The sequence below is a fragment of the Nomascus leucogenys genome, chromosome 17 (genome assembly GCF_006542625.1).
Source record: "Nomascus leucogenys isolate Asia chromosome 17, Asia_NLE_v1, whole genome shotgun sequence".
NCBI lineage: Eukaryota > Metazoa > Chordata > Mammalia > Primates > Hylobatidae > Nomascus > Nomascus leucogenys.
The window spans coordinates 22413003-22439095 of NC_044397.1; positions in this window are offsets into that span (position 1 = coordinate 22413003).

The following is a 26093-nucleotide window of genomic DNA, read 5'->3' on the forward strand; positions in this document are numbered from 1 at the left end:
TTACCCAGGAGGTCTGCACTCAGGGTTTCATGAACACAATGCAGAATTCCCCCTCTCAGTTGTCCTGGGACTATTTCTTTTTCTTCTAAAAATAAAATTCTATTTCTGACATATAATGATTTTCCTCTGTACTTGCCTGTAGACCCAATGTCTAATAGTTTCTTATTCTTCGACTTTTCTATTACATACCTTGTTTGCAATAAATAACCCAAAATCATGAGGTAAATGGTTATTCAAACTATTGCTTTATCCCAGACTATTTAATAAAAACTTTAGCTTTCCCATTTTTACTTTCTTAGCATCATTTTTCTAGTGTCTCTGACATTTCTGCCCAAATACGAAAAGGGAATCCCTGAATCAAATTGCAAATGTATTCTAATGTATTCTGTGCACTCAATTGTATCTCAAAATCATCCAAGGAAAGGAAAACATCAGATTTCCATGCTGAATCAGGAAACAAGAGACTGTTTCAATCTTGGAACCATGAAATTTTGATAGTAGATATGATTGTAATTTTTCTGCATATTTTATGAATTTGGTAAAATTTTATTTAACCTCCTTTATGCATCCTATTCAAAATAGTATTTATGCAATACTCTCGCCTATTTCCTTTACTTTTAGGAAATGTCATAGATCCATATTTTTAAATTTTTACTTTTAATGTGTGGAATTCTTAAGCAAAATAGGAAAAGATCAAGTGAAAGCTGTACTTTGATGCCATTCTTTCTACATGTGGTTTTTCTTAATTCTTCATTCTGCACACTTGAATTGAGCATACAAATCACTTTTCTAGAAATAAAAGTCAAGTAATTTGTTATGTGTTTAAAATGGTTCACAGCTTACAATATACTGCCAAATGTACTATATCACCTCCCAAATCCTGGTAATCCTGTGAAGAATATGGTCTGGTTATTATTATTATCTCTCATTTTATTGATTGAAAAAATGAAGCAAAAAAGGAGTAACTTGTTCTGGAAGCACAATTCATGCCTCAATTTTGAACTTGATTCTTACATGTTTCACTAAGCTGCCTGTGAAAATAAATGAACTAATAACAACTTTATTTGCATAGAGTTTTTAAATGTATACAGGAATTTCATATGTATTCCTTTTCTTATTTTGGCAGAGTGTAGAAAAAAGAAACATTTTCTTTCTATTACATCAAGACTCATGTTTCAATCTTTGGTTACAGACTGATGTAATATGAAATAAGAAAAACGGAATAAGGAGGAGAAAAATGTTTAAGAGAATGAATGACAATTTTTTCTATATTTTAATTTTTCTTTTTAAAGTAATGTGAAAATACTTAAAAGGAAGATAAAAATTTTTAAAGGATGTTACAATTTTGTGTGCTTCTTAATATGTTGATTTTCAATTGCTACCACATGTAATAAATGTTTTCCTGTATTTCAAGCATATGAAATGTCAAATGAAAATATTTTACATTTTTATAAGATTATCAGTGGGTAGTTATATATTTGAGAGAGGGGGAGATATAGAGGAATATGCATATACATTTATAAAAGTATTGCAGAACCATTAAAAAGTTTGCTTTCTGTAATACAGTTTTAAAATGTGCATGAGAAAACAGCATTAGGGTCAGCTAAAAAAACCCATGCAGCATTACAGAAAAATCAAATTGAAAACATATTGCTTTGCTTACTAGGCTGCAATCATTTTAACCGTATACTTAAAAATAAAGAGAAATGTATTTTTTAGGATAAGATTTAGCAGGATACTACATCTGACATAGAGATTATTGACAGCAATGGTAACATTCAAAACAGCAAAAGTTAAAATACGCTGCTGAAATACCAAAAATAGTGGAGAGGAAGTGGAAAATTATTTGAAATGTTAGAGACGTTTCATTCCAGTACCTTGGCCTCATTATATTATCAGCTAAATATAAAATACATAGACCAGATAAATGTCTCATTAAGTCTTTCACAGTTCTTTCTGGGAAGTTGGTAGTGGTCTTGAAAATGAAAAATAGAGAAATATTTTATATGAAAATTATGGCATAAAATGTATTTCAGTGAATGTTTTTACTAACTCACTGTGTATGGTAAGGCATGGTGGTAGAGTTATCATTTTATCAATTGCTCTTAAGACAAAGATGTATTCTATATAGCAAGCTTTAAGACTGAACAAAATATCTGTTGCATTTCACGTTTAGTTACATTGTCAACTGCTCAGATGTAGTCTATATTATATGCTTTCTACCTCCATTTTATGAGAAGGCTTTTTTCATACAATAGCATTTCTGAGCTAATAGAAGCATATTAAACTATGCATATTATCCCATTTAATTTGACATTTATTTCTACATACACACACTCAAATATTAACATACAAAAAACAGGAGTATATTTCATGTTCAGATTTATTTATTTATGGTTTTCATCTAAGATTCATGTGAACACAACACAAGAGGGTTACAGACAGGAAAACAGCATTACTTTTCAAGGTAAAAATAACTTTCTTCATCAATTAATTCATGTAATCTGAATTATTGCATCTAATTAGCACACTCATTCTCTTCCTATAACAAAACAGAGAAAAATTATTTACAATGAATTACTGCTGTATTTCTCGTTCTGGCAAAGTTCCCATTGCTTTCAAATATACTTAATGAGAAGGTGAATAAGATGACACCACTTTTTCTTTCAAAAACGTAGTCATGCTGAAAATATCTACGTAGAAGACAAGTCACAACACATAGAAAATATCATAAAGGATGCTTGTTAACAATAGAAAAAATGAATGGAGAGGGGACAGAAAGGTGTCAGATGAGAGGTGCTCATAATACCTGCAAAATAAACACCAGCTTCAGTTTCAGAGACAAGTGAGTCTCAGATTGACAGATGGTGGATGATTGCTTCTGGTGGAGCGAATGATGGTTAGTTTGCAAGTAAAAGCAGATAAAGGAGCACATGAATAACAGTCAAATCTTTGGTATGTGGGTAAGGCTTAAATTATAAATGGCTTAAATTATAAATGGTTCATGATTGACTGGCCACAAGTAAGTTATTAAGAATGCACATATGGTGAAGAAAGGCAGTAGTGTTCTAACAAATGAATGCAGCTGGCCATAAAAAATCCTATATTAAATGGAAAGGAATATTTGGAAAACAATAAACTTGAAGGAGACCTAAAGGCAGATGAAATAAAAATTAAGCCAGCACTTGTGACAAAGGCAACAAAAACATGCTTGGAATATGGGCATGTTAGGGTTAAACTTTGGTTGATCCAAAGACTAAGTTTCATTTCTAAAGTCAACTTGTAAAATTCAAGGACAAAATATTGTAAAAGTGCTATCAGACAAATAACTACTTGTGGTCTTGGCCTTTAATAGTAGAATCAAGCACTCTTCACAGAGAACATGGTTGTCATTCACAATGAGATCAAACCAAACATTAGAGATTCACCCAAAAATTTTCTCTTCAAAATGACCTGGTCATGTCTCTAAGAGATGTTTTACAAGTTAGTTCATCCTTCTGTCTCTTGAAGGGACTATGCGTATAGAACCTTGTACCATCTTGAATACAATACAGGAAGTTGGCTCCTAATCTAGTTCTTATTTTTAAATCAATGCATGTGTCCATTTTTTTAAATTCAGGTAGAATAAACAAGGCTATAGCAATAGTTGAATGATTATAAATCATAAAATGCTAACTCTGAAATAAATCCTAGAAGTCATTTGCTCTAAGCTCCTGTTTCATTTTTCATATGGAGAAAGTGAGGTCCAAACTGTGTAGCTGAATTCATCAAGGCACAACTAATTATTTAGTGCCTTAGTTAAGATTAGAAATCAAGAATCCTGATTCCCAGTGGAGTCACCAAAGAGTTAGAAATAATGACTCCACCAATCATAATAGTTATTTATGGAAAAGTGTGGTTGTTTTCCTTTTTTTTAAGTAATGTAATGTCATTCTGAAAAAAAAAGGCAAAGATAGTTAAATGTAAGAAAATTGGATTCAACTTTAAATAAAACCTTATTCTCCAGTTCTCCTCTCTAATCATTTACTATGGATTCTGAATTGGGGAAATTCCTGATCTACTTTAACTTCTAAACTTCTTAAAAAATTACTTTCAAATATCCAAGTTTATCATTTAATTCAACTGTTGACTTTACTGTATAGGATTACATATTTAAATAACAATTTGAATTTGTATGACCCATTTTAACACCTAATTTGATTTACAGTTTCTCTTATATTCTCTCTATGCTAGCAAAGCATGCATGGATAATTAATCTTAGTCTGATTACTATCAAGAAACAGAGAGGTGTCAATTCCATACAGTTTTTATTCAGACAGGAAGAGATAAAAATGAATTTCCAACAGAAAGTGGTAAAGACTTTTTCCCATTGTATTCTGCTCAAGGTATTTTCCCCAAAATAAGTTGAGAACCGTGGTGTAGAGAAGAGACTTCAAGAACACGGTGACCAAGCACAAGAGAAAAAAAAAAAAAGACTGCAACTTGCTCCCAGGGACTGGAGAAAATTTTAAAAAAGAAAGGTTGGAATCCATCAGTGTTCTATTAGCCATCTTCTCTTTCATCCCACTCTCCTTCCTCCCCTTCATAATCATCTTCATCTTCTTCACCTTCATCCTCATCCCCTTCTTCATCAATATCTTCTAATCCTTCCTCCTCTTCATCATCATTATCTTCTCCTTCTCCTTCTTCATCATCCATGTTGGGAATCAAGTAGTGCCATAATGGGTTTGGCCAAATATCATCGAGCTCTGTGGGAAAAAGAAAAGCCTGCTCCCTTATCTCTGCTGGAAGCTGGAGGGTACTAGGCCCCTGTGTAGCAGTGCATAGAGTTCCAGCTTTTTTCCTCCTTTCTCTATACATTGGGCTCAGAGAGTACATTGTGTCTCTATGTGAATATGGACAGTTAGCATTTACCAACATGTATCTGACAACTTTCTCTTGTTTAAAAAAAGAAAAAAAACTTGAGAAATGGGGTTACAGAAGGTCAGCAAAGGCTGGGTTTGAGACGTTAGGGTGAGTTAAGTGGGTATTTTGACAACATGGCTTCTCCTTTGGCGTGTTTAATTGTGATATTTGACAGATATCCTTGCAGTTTAAGATGATACTTTTAAAATAAATTCTCTCCTAATGATAATTTGAGCCCTGCCACTCAATGGGATTATCAGCAGAACCTGTAGGATCTTATTTAGAATTGACACTCTCTATTGTAATTTTGTTTCTGTTTATTTTTTGTTTGTTTGTTTCACTGAAAAGGAAAGATGATGCTCAGTTGTTAAAAGTGTACAAGTTGCTTTGTTACAATAAAACGAAATGTATACAAAAAAAAAAAGAAACAGAGAGGTGAAGTGAATGGCTCCAGGTTACACAGCAAGCCAGTAGCAATTTTATAAATGTCTTATTTGAATACAAAAATATTTAGAAAATACAATAATTATTTAGGGTCATCAATAGTGGTAACACTTATCATGTTGACATAAGAAAAACATATTTAAAATCTCACAAGATATTTCCTCATGGCAAGAACTGGCATAGCAAATATTTTCCTAATCTTAATTTTTGTATTTTTTAAACTTGCATATGAAAGAACAGAAGAAATTCAATCCTATTTAGTAAAAATGTTGAATGCTCAGTATTTGCTCTTTTGATAAGACAGCATGTATTTTCATTTAATAAAATAAAATTAATTTTTTTCCCTTTTAATTTTTATGAAACAGTGAAGTCAAACACCAAACGATTTTATTAAAATTAAAATAACATTGTTTAGATAGTACATAATATAACAAACAATATTCCAAAACTCTTGTTTGTATGATGAAAAACACAAGAAATGTAGACATTTTTGTTTGTTTTGGTTATAAAATCCAAACAGCACATAGACAAAAAAATTACTTTCCTTTATTTTTTAAACCACACTTAGAATTTACTACAGAAAGGAGATCTTTAGAACTTACAACAGAAAGGAAAGCTTCAGCACTGCACTTACTTGAAAAAGGAAGAATTCGAGTTTAAGAAATAGGGCTTTTTTTTTGTGAAACATCTTCTACAGAATAGATATTTTTACCAGTGAAAGTATATGTTAAATTTTTTGAGTCAGATAGCAAGCAACATTCCTTACACATATGTACTGTTAACACATTAAACCATGTTATTCATTATTTTTATCAACTGCTTCCACCACTTTTCAGCTTTCAACATTTTTAAACTATATAAAAATTCATTTCAAAGAAGCAGATAATTCCTTGAAAATTCAGACACCTTTTCTCTCCATGTTACTGACTGTGTTATTTACTAAGTGTGTTAATCCAACAATGTTAATTCAGCTTCACTAATTGCCTGATATTTAAATATTGGATACTTATCATATTTATTTCACTTAGATTAATGCCCTTAGTATATATTCAATCAAGATGAGTTTTGTGTTTTCTAGCATTCTATATGAAAATTGCCTATTTAGGCCATGTCTAGCCACAATTCCTCCTACGAAGTAACAATATTATCAAAAGACGAATTTATAGAGATGACAGAGAATATAATCAATTTTTCAGCTGTTCATTGCAACAATGTAAAATATAGGCATTGAACTAAACAGAAAGAGATAATCTATGTATTTGTAAGAGATCTTGGCATTTTACTGGAAACTACTTAGATACCCATTATTCTTTTACTTTCCTTGTTAGAAAAAAAAGGAAATTACAGTTGAATATAGCATAAGACATTTCAAAACAAAATCAACCAATGAGGAACACAACTTTCTTTGAGTTACAATAATTTTACTCAAATAATATGTGTGCATGAATATTGAAATATACCCTTAAGGTTACTTGGGAAGAGATGAATGTAGATAGGAAATAACTCATTTTGCCTATGTTTGAGCAAATATATAAAGAATAAAAGCAGGTAATTTCAAGAAATTATTTTCTATTTGAAAGAAAATGTTTGTTATTTTAAACTTGGTAAATGCATAAAAATCAAGAGAATAAATGACACAATATCTTAGCCCAAATACATTTACTATCAAATATTTTGTACCATTTCATTACAGTTTTAAATTTAATGAGGTGATTTTTACATAGTGACAATCATACTGAACATACAATTGTGTTTCTACTCATTCATTAATTGTTTAAAATTATAAATTCAAAAAAATCTGTTTTAATATTGGTATATTCATATATTTTGGGGTTTACTATAATTTACATAATTATTTCCATATAGCTAGCCAATTTTTTTGTATTGTGTTTTTCTCTGTTATAAAAACTGAAACAATAAAAATGTGCCAAAAAATGGTTTTGCTTTTAAAAATTCTAAGTATATATTGCTAAACTGCTTTTTCAAAATTCTGATCAATGTCTGACTCTGCAGAGGCATCATAGCATGTGCTTAGGAGCAGGGAATCCAAAGCCCGGCTTTAAAAGCTCTGGTACTAACTTCCTGCATGACATTGAGAAAACCACTTAACCTCTCACTGTGACTCAGTTTCTTCATCTCCAAAGTTAGATATTATTAGTATGTTGCTCATAGCATTGCTATAGTATTAAAAGAGTTAATATATGTAAATGTATAAATATGTAACACTTAAGTGATTATAATATATATGTAAATCCTTAGAACAGTTCATAGTAGTGTGAACTTTGACTATAAAAAAAAATTCACGTAGACCATACTGACAGAAAATTTGTTGTTTTAAACAATGTCATATTTTCCAAGATTGATCCTTTTCTAGATAACTAAAGCTTGGTAGATAAAATATCAATGATAGTGAACACAATTTATAGTCTTTTGGGTAGATTTCCAATGAAATATCCTTGTCAGCTATCTATGGACTTTTATTTGAGAGAAATTTTACTCACAGACGTTTTCCAGCAGTTCCTTTATTGTTGACAGTGGGTACAGTTTTTTATATTAGTGAATTCACTGGATGCAAGGTGAATATGGCATCTATCAGCACACTGGTGCATGGCCTGAACATCTGCATCCCTGCTGTAGAGATTTGACCAATTCTGCCTTAGCATTCAGTTTGATTTCTGAGGTGGCAACTGCCATTGTTATTGGCATCTCCATAAAACATCTAAATTATTACTCTAAGTCTTCCGGGGATTTCCATAAATGAGTGTTTCATATGAGGGTATGTTTTTTAAAAGACTCATTTACCTGAACATATGGTAGCAAGGTCATTGATTATAGCTCAAGAGCCTACAAATATAAAAACATTCCCCTTAAGGCATAAGCCTAAATTCTCTTCTCCTGCTAAGTGGATCTCAATTCTGTCCACTGTGCAGATTTGTTGTTGGCTTCTTCCACTGAGATTTTACCTTCTGTAAGCTACAGTGTGACTGATTTCTTTTTTTTTTTAAAGCAAATCAATGTGTATTTTATTTACTTATTTATTTATTTTTATTATACTTTAAGTTTTAGGGTACATGTGCACAACGTGCAGGTTTGTTACATATGTATACATGTGCCTTGTTGGTGTGCTGCACCCATTAACTCGTCATTTACATTAGGCGTTTCTCCTAATGCTATCCGCCCCTCCCTCCACCCCACAACAGGCCCTGGTGTGTGATGTTCCCCTTCCTATGTCCAAGTGTTCTCATTTTTCAATTCCTACCTATGAGTTAGAACATGTGGTGTTTGGTTTTTTTGTCCTTGCAATAGTTTGCTGAGAATGATGGTTTCCAGCTTCATCCATGTCCCTACAAAAGACATGAACTCATCCTTTTTATGGCTGCACAGTATTCCATGGTGTATAAGTGCCACATTTTCTTCATCCAGTCTATCATCGTTGGACATTTGGGTTGGTTCCAAGTCTTTGCTATTGTGAATAGTGCCACAATAAACATACATGTGCATGTGTCTTTAGAGCAGCATGATTTATAATCCTTTGGGTATATACCCAGTAATGGGGTGGCTGGGTCAAATGGTATTTCTAGTTCTAGATCCCTGAGGAATCGCCACACTGACTTCCACAATGGTTGAATTAGTTTACAGTCCCACCAACAGTGTAAAAGTGTTCCTATTTCTCCGCATCCTCTCCAGAACCTGTTGTTTCCTGATTTTTTAATGATTGCCATTCTAACTGGTGTGAGATGGTATCTCATTGTGGTTTTGATTTGCATTTCTCTCATGGCCAGTGATGATGAGCATTTTTTCATGTGTCTTTCGGCTACATAAATGTCTTCTTCTGAGAAGTGTCTATTTATATCCTTCACCCACTTGTCGATGGGGTTGTTTGTTTTTTTCTTGTAAATTTGTTTGAGTTCATTGTAGATTCTGGATATTAGCCCTATGTCAGATGAGTAGGTTGCAAAAATTTTCTCCCATTCTGTAGGTTGCCTGTTCACTCTGATGGTAGTTTCGTTTGCTGTGCAGAAGCTCTTTAGTTTAATTAGATCCTATATGTCAATTTTGGCTTTTGTTGCCATTGCTTTTGGTGTTTTAGACATGAAGTTCTTGCCCATGCCTATGTCCTGAAAGGTATTGCCTAGGTTTTCTTCTAGGGTTTTTATGGTTTTAGGTCTAACATTTAAGTCTTTAATCCATCTTGAATTAATTTTTGTATAAGGTGTAAGGAAGGGATCCAGTTTCAGCTTTCTACATATGGCCAGCCAGTTTTCCCAGCACCATTTATTAAATGGTAATCCTTTCCCCATTTCTTGTTTTTATCAGGTTTGTCAAAGATCCGATAGTTGTAGATATGTCATATTATTTCTGAGGGCTCTGTTCTGTTCCATTGGTCTATATCTCTGTTTTGGTAACAGTACCATGCTGTTTGGGTTACTGTAGCCTTGTAGTATAGTTTGAAGCTAGGTAGCGTGATGCCTCCAGCTTTGTTCTTTTGGCTTAGGACTGACTTGGCAATGCGGGCACTTTTTTGGTTCCATATGAACTTTAAAGTAGTTTTTTCCAATTCTGTGAAGAAAGTCATTGGTAGCTTGATGGGGATGGCATTGAATCTATAAATTACCTTGGGTAGTATGGCCATTTTCACAATATTGATTCTTCCTACCCATGAGCATGGAAGGTTCTTCCATTTGTTTGTATCCTCTTTGATTTCATTGAGCAGTGGTTTGTAGTTCTCCTTGAAGAGGTCCTTCACGTCCCTTGTAAGTTGGATTCCTAGGTATTTTATTCTCTTTGAAGCAATTGTGAATGGGAGTTCACTCATGATTTGGCTCTCTGTTTGTCTGTTCTTGGTGTATAAGAATGCTTGTGATTTTTGTACATTGATTTTGTATCCTGAGACTGCTGAAATTGCTTATCAGCTTAAGGAGATTTGGGGCTGAGACAATGGGGTTTTCTAGATATACAATCATGTCATCTGCAAACAGGGACAGTTTGACTTCCTCTTTTCCTAATTGAATACCCTTTATTTCCTTCTCCTGCCTGATTGCCCTGGCCAGATCTTCCAACACTATGTTGAATAGGAGTGGTGAGAGAGGGCATCCCTGTCTTGTGCCAGTTTTCAAAGGGAATGCCTCCAGTTTTTGCCCATTCAGTATGATATTGGCTGTGGGTCTGTCATAAATAGCTCTTATTATTTTGAGATACGTCCCATCAATACCTAATTTATTGAGAGTTTTTAGCATGAAGGGTTGTTGAATTTTGTCAAAGGCCTTTTCTGAATCTATTGAGATAATCATGTGGTTTTTGTCTTTGATTCTGTTTATATGCTGGATTACATTTATTGATTTGCGTATGTTGAACCAGCCTTGCATCCCAGGGATGAAGCCCACTTGATCATGGTGGATAAGCTTTTTGATGTGCTGCTGGATTCGGTCTGCCAGTATGTTATTGAGGATTTTTGCATCGATGTTCATCAGGGATATTGGTCTAAAATTCTCTTTTTTTGTTGTGTCTCTGCCAGGCTTTGGTATCAGGATGATGCTGACCTCATAAGATGAGTTAGGGAGGATTCCCTTTTTTTGTATTGATTGGAATAGTTTCAGAAGGAATGGTACCAGCTCCTCCTTGTACCTCTGGTAGAATTCGGCTGTGAATCCATCTGGTCCTGGACTATTTTTGGTTGGTAAGCTATTAATTATTGCCTCAACTTCAGAGCCTGTTATTGGTCTATTCAGAGATGTAACTTCTTCCTGGTTTAGTCTTGGGAGGGTGTATGTGTCCAGAATTTATTTCTTCTAGATTTACTAGTTTGTGTAGAGGTGTTTATAGTATTCTCTGTGGGATCGGTGGTGATATCCCCTTTATCACTTTTTATTGCATCTATTTGATTCTTCTCTCTTTTCTTCTTTATTAGTCTTGTTAGCGGTCTATCAATTTTGTTGATCTTTTCAAAAAACCAGCTCCTGGATTCCTTGATTTTTTAAAGGGTTTTTTGTGTGTCTATCTCCTTCCATTCTGCTCTGATCTTAGTTATTTCTTGCCTTCTGCTAGCTTTTGAATGTGTTTGCTCTTGCTTCTCTAGTTCTTTTAATTGTGATGTTAGGGAGTCAATTTTAGATCTTTCCCACTTTCTCTTGTGGGCATTTAGTGCTATAAATTTCCCTCTATACACTGATTTCTAAATACCAACCTGTCCCCCCATTGTAAGATGGCCTTACTTGATTTCTGGCAAGTACTCCATTCCTCATACTTTCTAGTTTTAAACATTTCGAACACCACCTGCTCAGCTGGGCCATAAAATGGCTGGAATAAGCTGTATCACCACTCTTAATATGTCATTTAATGTTTGTTTTTTTCTCAGAGTTTTATTCAAATTGTGACATTATTCTCACGACTTTATGAAGAGGAGCCAAAGAACTCATGGATGAGGAGAGTAATTTTATAAAAGTCTGAATGGCACTGCTAGTCCCTGAGCTTCTTTCTTCAGACATGTTCAGTGAGAGATAACTTATTATTCACATCGTGAGGAATATCCCTGGTTACTATTGCCACATAATTCTCAGAAATCTCACAAAACAAACTGTCTTTGAATTTTACCTGGATCTATCGGACAAAAACTATTTGTTATATGGATGACTACAGTCCTTAACTCTCTTGAGTTTTCTCTTTTGAAGAGGGAAATTATCGTATTTTCAATATAGGGAACTAACCTGCTCTTTGTGGTTATCAAGTCCTAGTACCTCTGGTAAGATTATGACAATATGGTGGCAAATTTAAATTTCTTGTAGCTAAACAGTCACTGTATAGTGAATTCCATTTCATGAGAATGTAAATTGTGCTTGGACAAACTTCAGAACTGGTACTATAAAGAAATTATTAGCCACATCTATATTAGCTCACCAATCCTGCTTGGTCTATTTCACTTCCTATATAGTATTTAAAATGTTACATAGGTATATAAGTACACATCAGGTACTACTAAAATTTTCAGAGAAACCACCTCTTTAATCCTTGTCAGTCTACTCTTGATCTCTCGGAACTGCCTTCTATACCAGCCAGATGAGGTATCTTAAAAGGTGAAAATGTAGTAGTGAGAATTAAACTCCCACTTCACCCATTTTCTTAATCAGAACATAGATCTCATGCCATCACCTGGAATTCAGTTGCTCAACTTTTACTACCTAGAAGGGCATGGATAATTACAAAAGTTCTTACTTAGCATGGCTAAATAAAACTGGGCAAAGGGCATCTTCCCACTCTGTTAATTGTTTCCTTTGCTGTGCAGAATATTTTTAGTTTGACATAGTCCCCATTTGTCTATTTTCGCTTTTGTTGCCTGTGTTTTTAGTGTCATATTCACGAAATCATTGCCCAGACCGATGCCATGAAACTTCCTTAATGTTTTTTTCTACAGGTTTCACAGTTTCAGGTCTTAACATTTAAATCTTTAATACATTTTGAGTTTATTTTTGCAAACTACAGAATAGGAGAAGATATTTGTAAACCATATATACTAAAAGGTTAATTCTCAAAGTATATAAACCATTTATAATAAAAGGTTAATTCTCAAAATATATAAGGAACTCCAACAACTCAACAGAAAAAAAAAACAAAAACTAAGAACTTGATTAAAAATGGGCTAAGGACTTGAATAGAAATTTTTCCAAAGCTGACACAGAAAAGGTGAAATATGTTTATGACAAGATGCTCAAAGTCACTTATCATCAGTAACTTTGAAATGCAAATCTAAATCACAATGAGATCTTACTTTAAAGCTGTGAGGATGACTATAATAAAAAAATGAAAGACAACAAGTGTTGGTGAGGATGTGGAGAAAAGAAAACCCTTGAGCACTGTTGGTAAAAATGTAAAATAGTGTAGCTGCTATAGGAAACAGCAGGAAGCTTCCTAGAATAATTTTGAAATAGAAGCCAGGCATGGTGGCTCATGCACATAATCTCAGCACTTTGGGAGTCCAAGGTGAGAGAATCGCTTGAAGCAGGAATTTGAGACTAGCCTGGGCAACGTTACAAGATCCTATCTCTACAAAAAAGAAAATGAAAAGAGAAGAAAAAAGAAAAAGAAATAGAACTATCACATGATCTGGCAATTCCACTTCCAGGTATTTATCTAAAAAATTAAAATCAGGATCTTAAAGAAATATTAGCACTCCCATGTTCATTACAGCATTATTCACAATAGCCAAGATGTAAAAATGCCACAAACATGCACCATCAGATGAATAAAGAACATGTGATGAATATATATAGTGGAACATTATTTAGTTTTTAAAAAGAAGAAAATTTTGCAATAAATTATAACATGGATGAATCTCGAGGACATTAAGCTAAGAGAAATGAACTAGTTACAGAAAGATTAATACCACATGATTCCACTTACATCAGGTACCTAAAGTAGTCAAACTCATAGACGCGGAGCATAGAATGGTGGTTGCCAAAGACTTGGGGTTGAGAGAAAGTGGCAGTTACTAATCAATAGATATAAAATTTTAGTTATGAAGGATGAATAAGCTCTAAAGATTCACTAAACAACTTTGTGCCTATAGTTAATAATACACTTAAAATCAGGTAAAATAAAAAAAGAGTAAACCTCACATTTCTGATAGAATGAAGAGGTTTTTGTTTTTGTTTTTGTTTTTGTTTTTTGAGATGGAGTCTTGCTCTGTCACTCAGGCTGGAGTGCAGTGGTGCTATCTTGGCTCACTGCATGCTCCGCCTCCCAGGTACACACCATTCTCCTGCCTCAGCCTCCCGAGTAGCTGGGACAACAGGTGCCCGCCACCACGCCTGGCTAATTTTTTGTATTTTTAGTAGAGACGGGGTTTCACCATGTTAGCCAGGATGGTCTCGATCTCCTGACCTCGTGATCTGCCCGCCTCAGCCTCCCAAAGTGCTGGGATTACAGGTGTGAGCTACCACGCCTGGTCTAGAACGAAGAGGGTTTATGACTGCTTTCAAAGAATGGAAAAAGAGCTGTAAGCCCTAACTACACTGTGAAAACTTTGAACCAAGACTCATGTTTTGGCTTCATCCTAGATTTCCACTTTTAAAACAACTCTTACTCCTGAACATGACTCAGATTCTGTACTCTAAACAGTAATGCCTCTGGGGTCACTGCCTTCATTACAGGCTAAGTAAATTATGCTACTTAAATTAACACTTGCTGTCTAGGCACAGTGGCTCATGCTTGTAATCCCAGCACTTTGGGAGGCTGAGACAGGCAGATCACTTGAGCTCAGGAGATCGAGACCAGCCTGGCCAACATGGTGAAACTCCATCTCTACTAAAAATACAAAAATTAGCCAGGCGTGGTGGCGGGCGCCTGTAATCCCAGCTAGTCAGAGGCTGAGGCTACTTGGGAGGCTTGGTTTATCAAAGACTGTCTCTATAGTGGAAAAATATTTTCAAGGTAAAATGGTACAAAACATTTAACCAAACAAATGCTATTATTGTAAGTATAGATATTTGTTAGAAATATTCTAATATTAATATTGTTCTCTAATTGTACAGTGTCATTTTTATTACAGACCACTGCTCCCTTTGTTAACTAGTAGATAATCTTTAATAATTTCCAAAATAGTTTTCTTAAACCCATTAGAAAATTAATGATGCAAAAAGTCTAAAAAAACAAACTCAAACAAACAAAAAACCCTCCAGATTGGGCAGAGCCCTCCTTAGATTAGAAGATATCTACTCCAGTTTTTTTTGTTTTTTTTTTTCCTGGGGGAATAGTGAAGAAAGAATTAAGTCTGCCATGAATAGTAAGGTCTGGGGGAGATTCTGTAAAGATAAAATTTAGCTCTAAGAAAGAATCATTAAATTCCTAGTACTGATAAATACAATATCTGAAATAAAATATCCACTGGAAAGCCTTAATAGCAGATTAAAGAAGTCAATAAAAATAATCTAAACTAAAGCCCAGTTTAGACTTATTTCATCTTTTATTTAGTAAAAATACTTGCATAGCATATTTTTACCTATATCAGCCATTTGAAAGAATTGCTAATTTCAGTAGACATAAAAATATTCTTTGCTTGGTCAAATGTAAGAACCAGCTGAATATAAAGAAAATATATATTTAGATAATATAGCTGTTTAACAAATACATAATAGATATGTATTAAGATTATATATATATACTATTAAGAGATGTTAAATATATATGTTAACAAACAAAAATCAATAAGCTAGGAATCCATTCTTCCATACCTTCCACATTAAGTCAGTTATCAAGTCTTTATACATCCTATTCTTCTGTCTCTCCAATGCCTCTTTTCTATCCATCCCTACTAAATATTACTTTTTTCAAATTATCATCTACTTTTTCAGGGAAAAAAGGAATTAGTATTTAGTTTGTAGCTCATATTTCAACTCCCACTAGGAGGATGGTTAGAGAGAAATGACTTGACTAAATTCACATATAAAATATAAATCAAATCTCTTGAAGGTACTGACTAGTAGAAAGATAAAGAAGAGTCCTTGGATATGCCCTAATTTTAGCAGGACTATCACAGTTCATTTTATGCTGCTATATAACAGAATATAGCTAATTTACAAATAAAAAAAGTTTATTTAACTAGTGGTTCTGGAAGCTGGAAAGTCCAAAAGCGTGGTGCTGGCGTGTGGTAAGTGCCTTCTTTCTGTATCATGACATGGCACAGGGCACCAGATAGTGAGATGGTAAGAGCTTGTGCACTCAGGTCTCTCTTCCTCTTCTCATAAAGCCACCAGTCCCATCACGAGAGCTCCACCCTGATGAGCTTATCTAATCCTAATTATCTCCCAAATACTCCACCTCCAAATTCCATAATCATATGAATTTGGGGATGAATTTACAACACATGAAATTTGAGGGACACATTCAGACCAAGGACCTATCCTGTCTGTCTAGGTTGATCTCTGCTTTTGGCAAGTCTGGTTTGATAAACCAATCTTCGTGTTTCTCAGACTATTGCTATAAGCAGAATTATCTTTATTTTATACAAATAATAATGCCTAAGGCACATTTTAGCAAGAAAAAGCTGGAATGGAAAAGCAGTATAAGAAACTGATGCTTGGATGTTTCCCTCCCTATGGTTGGTAGGAAGTAGTGAAAGACACGATGTAGATTATGGAACAAAAGACTTACCGCTTATCACAGGCTCTAAAGTTCTATACACTGTTTGCAACAATAAATTAAAATTATAAAACACAAAAAAGGCAAGAAACAACACATTGTCAAGAGAAAAAACAGTTAACAGAAAAATAGTCATGAAAGACACAAATATTGGAAATATGAAATAGATAATTTAAAAGACTATTAATATTTTAATGTTTCATGAAGAATTTGTCAGACAAATGGAGACAAGAAAATGTTGAGTGGACATATGAAAAATCTTCTATAGAGATACTAGAAATAAATTACACTGTGACAGAGATTAAGGTTGTCTTAGACAAACTGATCTGTTTGATCTAAGTCAAAAAAACTGAAAAAACAATCAGTGAACTTGAAGATAGTTTGAAAGATATTATCTAAACTAGAATATAAAGAGGAAAACATAGCAAGCAATCAAGAAGAAAAAACAAGTAAACAAAAACTAGAACAGAGCATCCAAGAGTTTAAGACAATATGGCATTGCCTACTGTATGTATATTTTGAATCTGAGAAAAAGAAGAGAAAGATAATATAGCGGGAAAAAAATGTTTGAAGAGATAATGGCTGAGGATTTCCCCCAAAATAGTGAAATACATTAAACCACATATCAAAGAGGATCAAAAAACCCTAAGCAGGATGAATACCATAACACTCACATATCACATACAAACTACTTAAAAACAAATATAATGAAAATCTTGAAGTCCAATCAGAAGATAATGACACATTTCAGGTACAGGAACAAAGACAAAGCTGAGACAGATTTCTAATCAGAAATTACATAACATAGATGATGATGAAGTGTGACCTAAAGTACTGAAAGCAACAATAATACCTATCAATCCAGAGTTCAAATTCAGTGAAATTATCTTTTACAAAGGACATAGAGAAAATGAGTGCTACATTTCAAGTTGGCTGATTAGATATATTGGACACTCACCCTCTCCAGAATGAAGAGTTAAAATTGCAAGTAGATAAACAGACCTAAAATAGAACATCTAAGATAGAACACTGCAGTTAAAATGCCCATGCACAGAAAGAGAAGGAATTGATTGGACAGCTCAGCTGAGATCAGTTGGGAGCCCAGAGTGGCTCCCCATTGCAAGGAAAGCCTAAGTGAGTTGACACTCAGGAGTCCACACTCTTAGGAATCCACACTTCCACTTCAGACTATCCTAATTCTAGCCTTGTGAGAGTTCCTTTACCTATACAGTCTCTGACATTGATGTTGGCAGTGATCTGGAGATCCCACAAATGCAATGTTCCAGACAGGAAACTTGCAATGGACAACACACCCCCAACTCCCAAGGCCTAAGCAACAACAGCATGGTACCACTGTGAGAGCCCAGTCTCCACTGAACTGCATCCTATCCTGGGAACCAACATTCCCATACCTTCACAACTCAGGAGCCCCCATTGACATCTTCTGGCATCCACCCAAAGAGCTGCAGTGGTGCAGTGCCACTGGCTGGTCCCAATGGTGTTACAGGATCCTGAGCACTCTAGCTCACATAGAGTACCAATTTCCAGGGAAAGGACAGCAGGGCACACCAAGAAGCTGCCGCTGGAACAAACAGCACACCTTCCAGAGCCCGAGAGCTTACTGAATGAAGCTATAAATAGCAAACCCGCCCCCACCATCAACATTGCTTCCATGGAATGGTGGGATTAATCCCCACCACAACACAACATGACAGCCACAGCTGCCTCTGGAGGTAGAATAAGTGAGTCTCAGAGCTGTCTGGCTGGAGCTGTGAATAGCGACCCCACCCCCACCAGAAGCATGGCCTCTGTGCTCTACTGTGCATTCTGAGTACAGAATCTCCATGCACACCACTGAAAATAATGCTACTGTCAGAGACAGTGTGGACTCCCCAGAGCCTGAGAGCTCCCTGCAGGTGACCATATATAGCAACCCTACTTACACAAGTAGCAGGACCTCTGTGCTCCAGCATAAGCCTTGAGGTCAGGCTTCCCATGCCCATTGCCACAGATCACTGTTGTCTGCCTACTACAGCCTACACACCTGCACACCATCAGAACCTCATGTCAGTTCACCCAGTGTGGCACCACCCACACAGAGATCAAACACTCCTCCCTGGAACCTGGTTATTTCCTTAATATTACATGAACTGTAGTATTTGTGCACTTGCCCCTGAGGACCTGAAGCTGGGTTCGCCCAGCCTGTCACCAACACCACCAGGTATACTCACCCACATGCACTAGCTATGAGCTAAAGGGCCAGCATGCTGAGACCATCACTATAACTGCTAACATTAGCAATAACTTCCTGGGTTATCCTGCCACTGCTACTACCATCATCCATGCTGCAAATGATACTCAGGGGCCTGAGAACCAGGTAACCCATATGGTCTCCACTGCTGCCACTGCCAGTACCCAAGCAAGCTACTTGGAAGCCCAGGTATTTGCCCACCTAACCTACTAACACTGGTGCCCACATGCACCACCTTGTGGTCCAAGTCTATGCATTCTTAGCCTGCTGCTACCCCCACCAGGGCACGAAGATTGGCCCACCTGGTATCCCCATCCCCAGCCAAGCCTTACCATAGCTTCTATTATACTAACAACCACAACCAAGTAACTGAGGAATTTACAGATTCCACGGATGCTTTATACAGCCAAATAAATTATGTGAAGGTGAAACTACCATGCACTGTAAACTATTGACCGAGAATCAAAGCTAAAGTGCCCTTGCCAACCATCACCATAGACATATCTTCAAGTAAAAGTCTTCGTATATGAGTCAATCCGAAAACAAGAAGTGACTCTTAAACCAGATCCACAGATAACAATGTAAGGCCAACAGAATCATAAAAAAGAAAATATGACACCCCTAGGAATCATGATAATTCTCCAGCAATATATTTTAATCATTAAGATATTTACCAAATCCCAGAAACCATAATTCAAAATATTGATTGAAGAATCTCAGAGAAGCCAGGAGCGGTGGCTCATGCCTGTAATCCCAGCACTTTGGGAGGCCAAGGCAGGCAAATCACTTGAGGTCAGCAGTTTGAGACCAGCCTGGCCAACATGGTGAAACCCCATCTCTACTAAAAATAGAAAAATTAGCCGGGCATGGTTGTGCATGCCTGTAATCCCTTGGGAGACTGAGGCAGGAGAATTGCTTATACTTGGGAGGTGGGGATTGCAGTGAGCTGTGATAGTGCCACTGCATTCCAGCCTAGGTGACAAACTGAGACTCTACCTCAAAAAAAAAAAAAAAAAAAAAACCTTAGAGAGATACAAGAAATAAGAAAATATATAAGATAAATAAGATATAAGAAAATGCTGAAAGACAATAGAAAAAAATCCAAAAAACAGTTCTGGATATGAATAAGAAATTCACCAAAGAGATAGATATCATAAAAAAGAAATAAATAGAAAACATGGAACCAAAAAATGAAATACAAAATACATTCAAAAACTTCAACAATAGACTAGATCAAGCAGAAGAAAGAATGTCACAATTTGAAGACAGGTTTTTCAAAATAAGCAGGTCAGACAAATATAAAGAAAAATAAATAAATAATAATAAGCAAAACCCATGTGAGACATCATCAAGTGACCAAATACTCTAATTTTTGAGGTCCCAGAAAGCAAAGAGGAAACTAAAGTGTTAGAAAACCTATTTAACAAAATAATACATGAAAACTTCCCAAGCCTAGCAAGGGATTTAAGCATCCAAATTGAAGAAGCCCAGAGATCCCCAAATAAATACACTTCAAAAAAGTATTCTCCAAAGCACATTATGGTTAAAATGTCAAAAGTCAAAGACAAATAGAACTCTAAAAACAGCAATAGAAAAGTGTCTAGTCACCAATAAAGGAATCCTTGTCAGATTAACAGCAGATTTCTCTGCAAGTACCTCATAGGCCAGGGGAGAATGGTACATTCAAAGGGATAATACATTCAAAGTACTAAAATAAAAAGAATTTTCAATAAAAAATACTATACCCAGAAAAATTATCCTTCATAAATAGAAAAGAAATAAAGACTTTCCTAGGAAAGTAATAGCTGACGGAATTCATCACCACTAGAGTAGCCCTACAAGCAATGCTTAAAGGAATCCTAAATGCAGAAGTGAAAGAATGATACCTGCCATTACGAAAGCACACTAAAAAATAAAACTGATTAGTAGAGCAAACATACAAACAAGGAAAAGACTCGAGTGGTACTATTATAGAAAACCACCAAACCACAATGATAAATAAGAAATAAAGGGGCTGGGTGCGGTGGCTCACGCCTGTAATTCCAGCACTTTGGGAGGCAGAGGCAGGTGGATCAAGAGGTCAAGAGATCAAGACCATCCTGGCCAACATGATGAAACCCCACCTCTACTAAAAATACAAAAATATTAGCTGGGCATGGTGCCACATGCCTGTAGTCCCAGCTACTCGGGAGGCTGAGGCAGGAGGATTGCTTGAACCCAGGAGATTGTGATTGCAGTGAGCCTAAATTGTGCCACTGAACTCCAGCCTGGCAATAGAGTGAGACTGGAAGGAAGGAAGGAAGGAAGGAAGGAAGGAAGGAAGGAAGGAAGGAAGGAAGGAAGGAAGGAAGGAAGGAAGGACAAAATAACCAGAAATCAATCAACAAAATGATAGGAATAAGCCTTCATCTATCAAGAATGACCTTGAACATAAACAGATTAAACTTTCCACTCAAAAGATATAGACTGCCTAATGGATTTAAAAAATCACGACTCAAGTATATGATACCCACAGGAAACCCATGTCACCTGTAAAGACACCTATAGACTAAATGTAAAGGGATGGAAAAAGGTATTCCATGCAAACTGAAACCAAAAATGAGCAGGAATAGCTATATTTATATCATATAAAGCAGACTGCAAGGCAAAAACAGTAAAAGGCAACAAAGAAGGACATTATATGTTGATTAAAGAATGAATTCACCAAGAGGATCTAATAGTTCTAAAGATATATGCATGGCAACACTGGAGAACGGAGATATATAAAGCAAATACTAGATTTAAAGGGAGAGGTAGACTTCAATACAGTAGTAGTTGGAGACTTCAAAACCTGACTTTTTCCATTAGATATCATCTAGACAGATAATTAACAAAGTAACATTGGGTTTAAATTGCACATTAGACCAAGTGGACCTAACAGACATTTACTGAACATTTCATCTAACAGCTCCAGAATGCACTTTCTTCACATCAGCACATGAAACATTCTTCAGCTTAAAACATATGTTAAAACACAAAACAAGTCTCAACAACATTTTAGAAATAAAATTGTATCAACATAGATAATATCAAATCCTCCCTGACCAAAGTGAAATAAAACTAAAAATCAATAACTGGAGGAACTTTGGAAGTTATAAAGATACATGAAAATTAAACTACATGCTCCTGACCATTTGGTTAAGGAAGGAATTAAGAAGGAAATTCAAAAAACAATGCTTGAAACAAATAAAAATTAAAGCACAACGTACCAAAACCTACGGATATAGCAGAAACAATGTCAACGGGAGAATTTATAGCAATAAATGCCTACATCAGAAGAGTTTCAAATAAATAACCCAAGTATATACCTCAAGAAAATAAAAAAGCAAGAACAAACTAAACCCAAAATTAGTGGAAGGAAAGAAATAACTATCAAAGCAGAACTAAATGAAATAGAGACTGGAAAAGAATATGAAAGATCAACAAAAGGACAAGTTATTTTTTAAAAGTTTAACAAAATTGATAAACTGCTTGCTAGACTAATGAACTAAATAAAGAAGACACAAATAAAATCAGAAACAAAAAAGGAGACATTGCAAGTGATACCACAGAAATACAAAAGGTCATCAGAGACTACTATAAAGAACTGTACCCTAACAAACTAGAAAACCTAAATAAAATGGATAAATTATTGGAAAAATACAATCTACCAAGACTGAATCATGAAGAAACAGAAAACCCTAAGAAGCAATGAGATTCAATCAGTAACAAAAAGTCTCCTAACAAAGAAAACTTTGAAAACAGATGGCTTCACTGCTGATTTCAGTCAAACCTTCAAAGAAAAACTACCACCAATTCTCCCCAAATTATTTTTAAAAATTGAAGAGAAGTGATTTCTCCCTAATTATATGAGGCCAGCATTTCCCTGATACCAAAATCAAATAAGAACATGACACAAAAAAAGAAAACTAAACAGCAATATCTCTGATGAACAAAGACACAAAACTCCTTTAGTTTACTGTTAAACTAGATCAAAGTACAAATCAAAAATTAATACACTATAATCAAATGGGATTTAATCTAGGGATACAAAGATAGTTCAAAATGTGCAAATCAATATACATAATATATTACATCCAAAAATGAAAGACAAAAACCACATGATCATCTCAATAGAGGCAGAAAAAAAGAGGCATAGAGAAAAAGTACCTCAAAATAATAAAAGCCATATACAACAACCCACAATCCAATGAGGAAAACCTGAAATATTTTCCTCTAAGAACCAGAAAAAGACAAGGATTCCTGCTTTCACCACTCCTATTCAATATAGTACTACAAGCCTAATTAAAGCACCAGGCAAAAGAAAGCAATAAGAAGCATCCAAATTGGAAAAGAAGTCAAATTGTCACTCTGCTGATGATATGATCTTGTATCTGGGAAAACCTAAAGACATCACCAAAACAATTCTTAAACCTAATACATAAATTCAGTAAACTTGCAGGATACAAAATTAATTTTCAAAAATTTCTAGTATTTCTAAACACTAACAATGAAATACTTGAGAAAGAAACCAAGAAGGCAATTCTACTTACAATGGCTACAAAAATACATCCAATATTAAGTTTAAGTAGAGAGGTGAAAGACCTCTACAAGAAAAACTACAAAACACTAACGAAAGAGACTGAAGAGGACAAAAACAAATGAAAAGACATCTCATGACCATGGATCAGAAGAATTAATATTGTTAAAATGACCATACTTCCAAGGCAACCTACAGATTCTACACAATACTTATCAAAATATCAACATTATTTTTCACAGATATAGAAAAACAATCCTAAAATTTGTATGAAACAAAAAGGACCTCCCCCCCGCCAAAAAAAAAACAAAGCTGGAGACAACACAATATTTGACTGAGCAAAAAGAACAAAGCAAAAAGAACAAAGCTGATGAAAAAGTATAGAATCTACAAGCAATTCCTGGATATCAGTAAACAAAAGGAGAGGAAAAACCATTCTTAAAAATGGAACAAAGGATACCAGCAGCTAGTTCCTAGAATGAAAGGTCTGCATGGATATAAACAAAAAACAAGACAACAACAAAAATATGATACAACGCTCAAACTCACTGGTAATCAGAAAATTGCAAAAAAAATGCATCCGTAAACCATAAGAATGATCAAATTAAAAAATATGGGCAATACAAAAATAAATAAATGAAGATGGAGTATATAACATTAGTACAAATAGGTACAGCTATTCTAATAGGAATGACATCTGGTGCTAATTAATAAAATTAAGTATCTATCTATATACTTAATTTCTAGTCACCACCTTTGGGTATATATCCCAGAAAAATTCCAACATGGGTCCATAGGGAATATATACGAGGACATTCATCAAAGAATTGTTTGTGTTAAAGGGAGTTGTAGGTAACCTAAATGTTCATCACTAGAGGGATGCATACCATAAATATATTATAAAATAATCTGCAACAGTTAGAGCAATGGAACAGATGAACACAAAGCAATATGAGTAGATCCTCAAAACAGAGTACTGAATGCAGAAAGTTAGAGTGAAATTTATGTAAATATAAAACAAAAATACACAAAAAAAGCACAACATATTTTACATGGATAAGTACATATCTGAAGAGCGTTCAGAAGATTAGAGTGGATGGTTATGGGGTACAGAGAATGGGCATTAAAGAGAAATAAGTATAAAATAAACACATTGGAAGTGAGAGCATGGGAATTTGCTTGAGCACCATTCGAAATAAATAGTACTAATTAAAATATAGAACCTTATTAAGCAATATAGGATTCTAAAGCAAACAACTTCATTTGATATGCAGACTTAATGCTCGGAAAATTCTAATGATTAGCTGATAACTACAGTGTCTATTTTTTACAGTCTCTCTAGTTTGCTTTTGCTATTAAGTCAGAATAGCCGTATTTTGTTTGTTTCTCATTTTTTTCCTCCCCTGACTTAATTTTATGTACAATGAATTTCTAAGAGCAGTGTTATTTCTTCACATACCATTTTTTTGCAGTCAGTCTTAAGACAGTAAATTTATTTCTTAGTATATATAACCTTATTTGGGAGGCCTGAACACTTAAAATGTGTTCAAACCCTTCTGTTAGTTCTACAAACATGCAGCAAAAGTGTCTTAGTCAATTTTGCCTGATCTACTACAGGGACCTTAGACATATACATATAGTCATGAAAATAAGTGATATTTTATTTAATGCGCTGGTGGCATTTTTGTTAAGACATTGATCTTGGCTGAGCATATATTGAGGGTCATATTGTTATTTCTAAATTTTAAAATACTATAGAAGAATTATTTTAAAACATTTGCTATAATTTAATTTACATCTATATTTTAAACTCTTTAGCCATTTTTTTCTTTAGATTCCCTCTTCTGGATTTGAGATTATAACCCAATGTTATCGGTTTAATAATAGTAAAGTATGATGGCAGGACACTTAAGAAATGCCACTATATGTGAAACAGAATGTAATGTGATTTTAGATCTGGAAATTGCTGGTGGTGAGTGGAGTGCGAATAAATATCAAATGTCTCCTCTTTAGCACTAAATGTAAAATGTTCCAAATCATCTTATCCAACTCTAGATGTTAACTTAAATGTAAATGCACATATTGAATGCAATAGTGGAATAGCAAACAGAATTCATAACAGAACAAGTAATATGATTGGGGATGCTGTTTTGCTGTATTTTTTAATGCCAAGAAATAGCAAATTGGTCTTTAAGAACAGATACCGTAGGGTACTTGGGGTGCTAGAAAAGATAGAGCTGCACTATCGCTAACCTAGATTTCTTTTAAATTTCAATATTGTAACACAGGAGGGTAAGGTAAGAACTTTACCTAGGCGACTACTAAAACAGAATCTAACACACCAGATCGAAATAGTTAATATATCTATGTGCTTCAGAGCATACTTTCAAGTCTATCTGCCTACTTGCTAAAATGTCCCTACTGAGCGGAGTTAACTTTCTTGATTTGGAGACAAACACTGATTAATACCACTGAGTGAGTCCTGTTATGCCTTAGGAGATTCAGTGTTCTACAAAACAACAATTGCCATGTTTTGTCTCAGTCAGACATTTGACAAGTTTGTAGACTCGCTGAAGATTTAATTTTTATTAGGATTATTTAGAGATCTAAATTTTACTAACAAAATTATTCATCAGATTCTGAAGCAAAAGTATAGCAATGAGAATCTTGTCCAGATCTTAACAAAACAATCTTACACTTAAAGCACTCATAATTTTTATTTTCCACCCATCATTTACTGCTCTATATTTTGTCATTATTTTCTCAAGTAGACTAAAGCTGCTCTCAATAAAATGTTGGGTATAT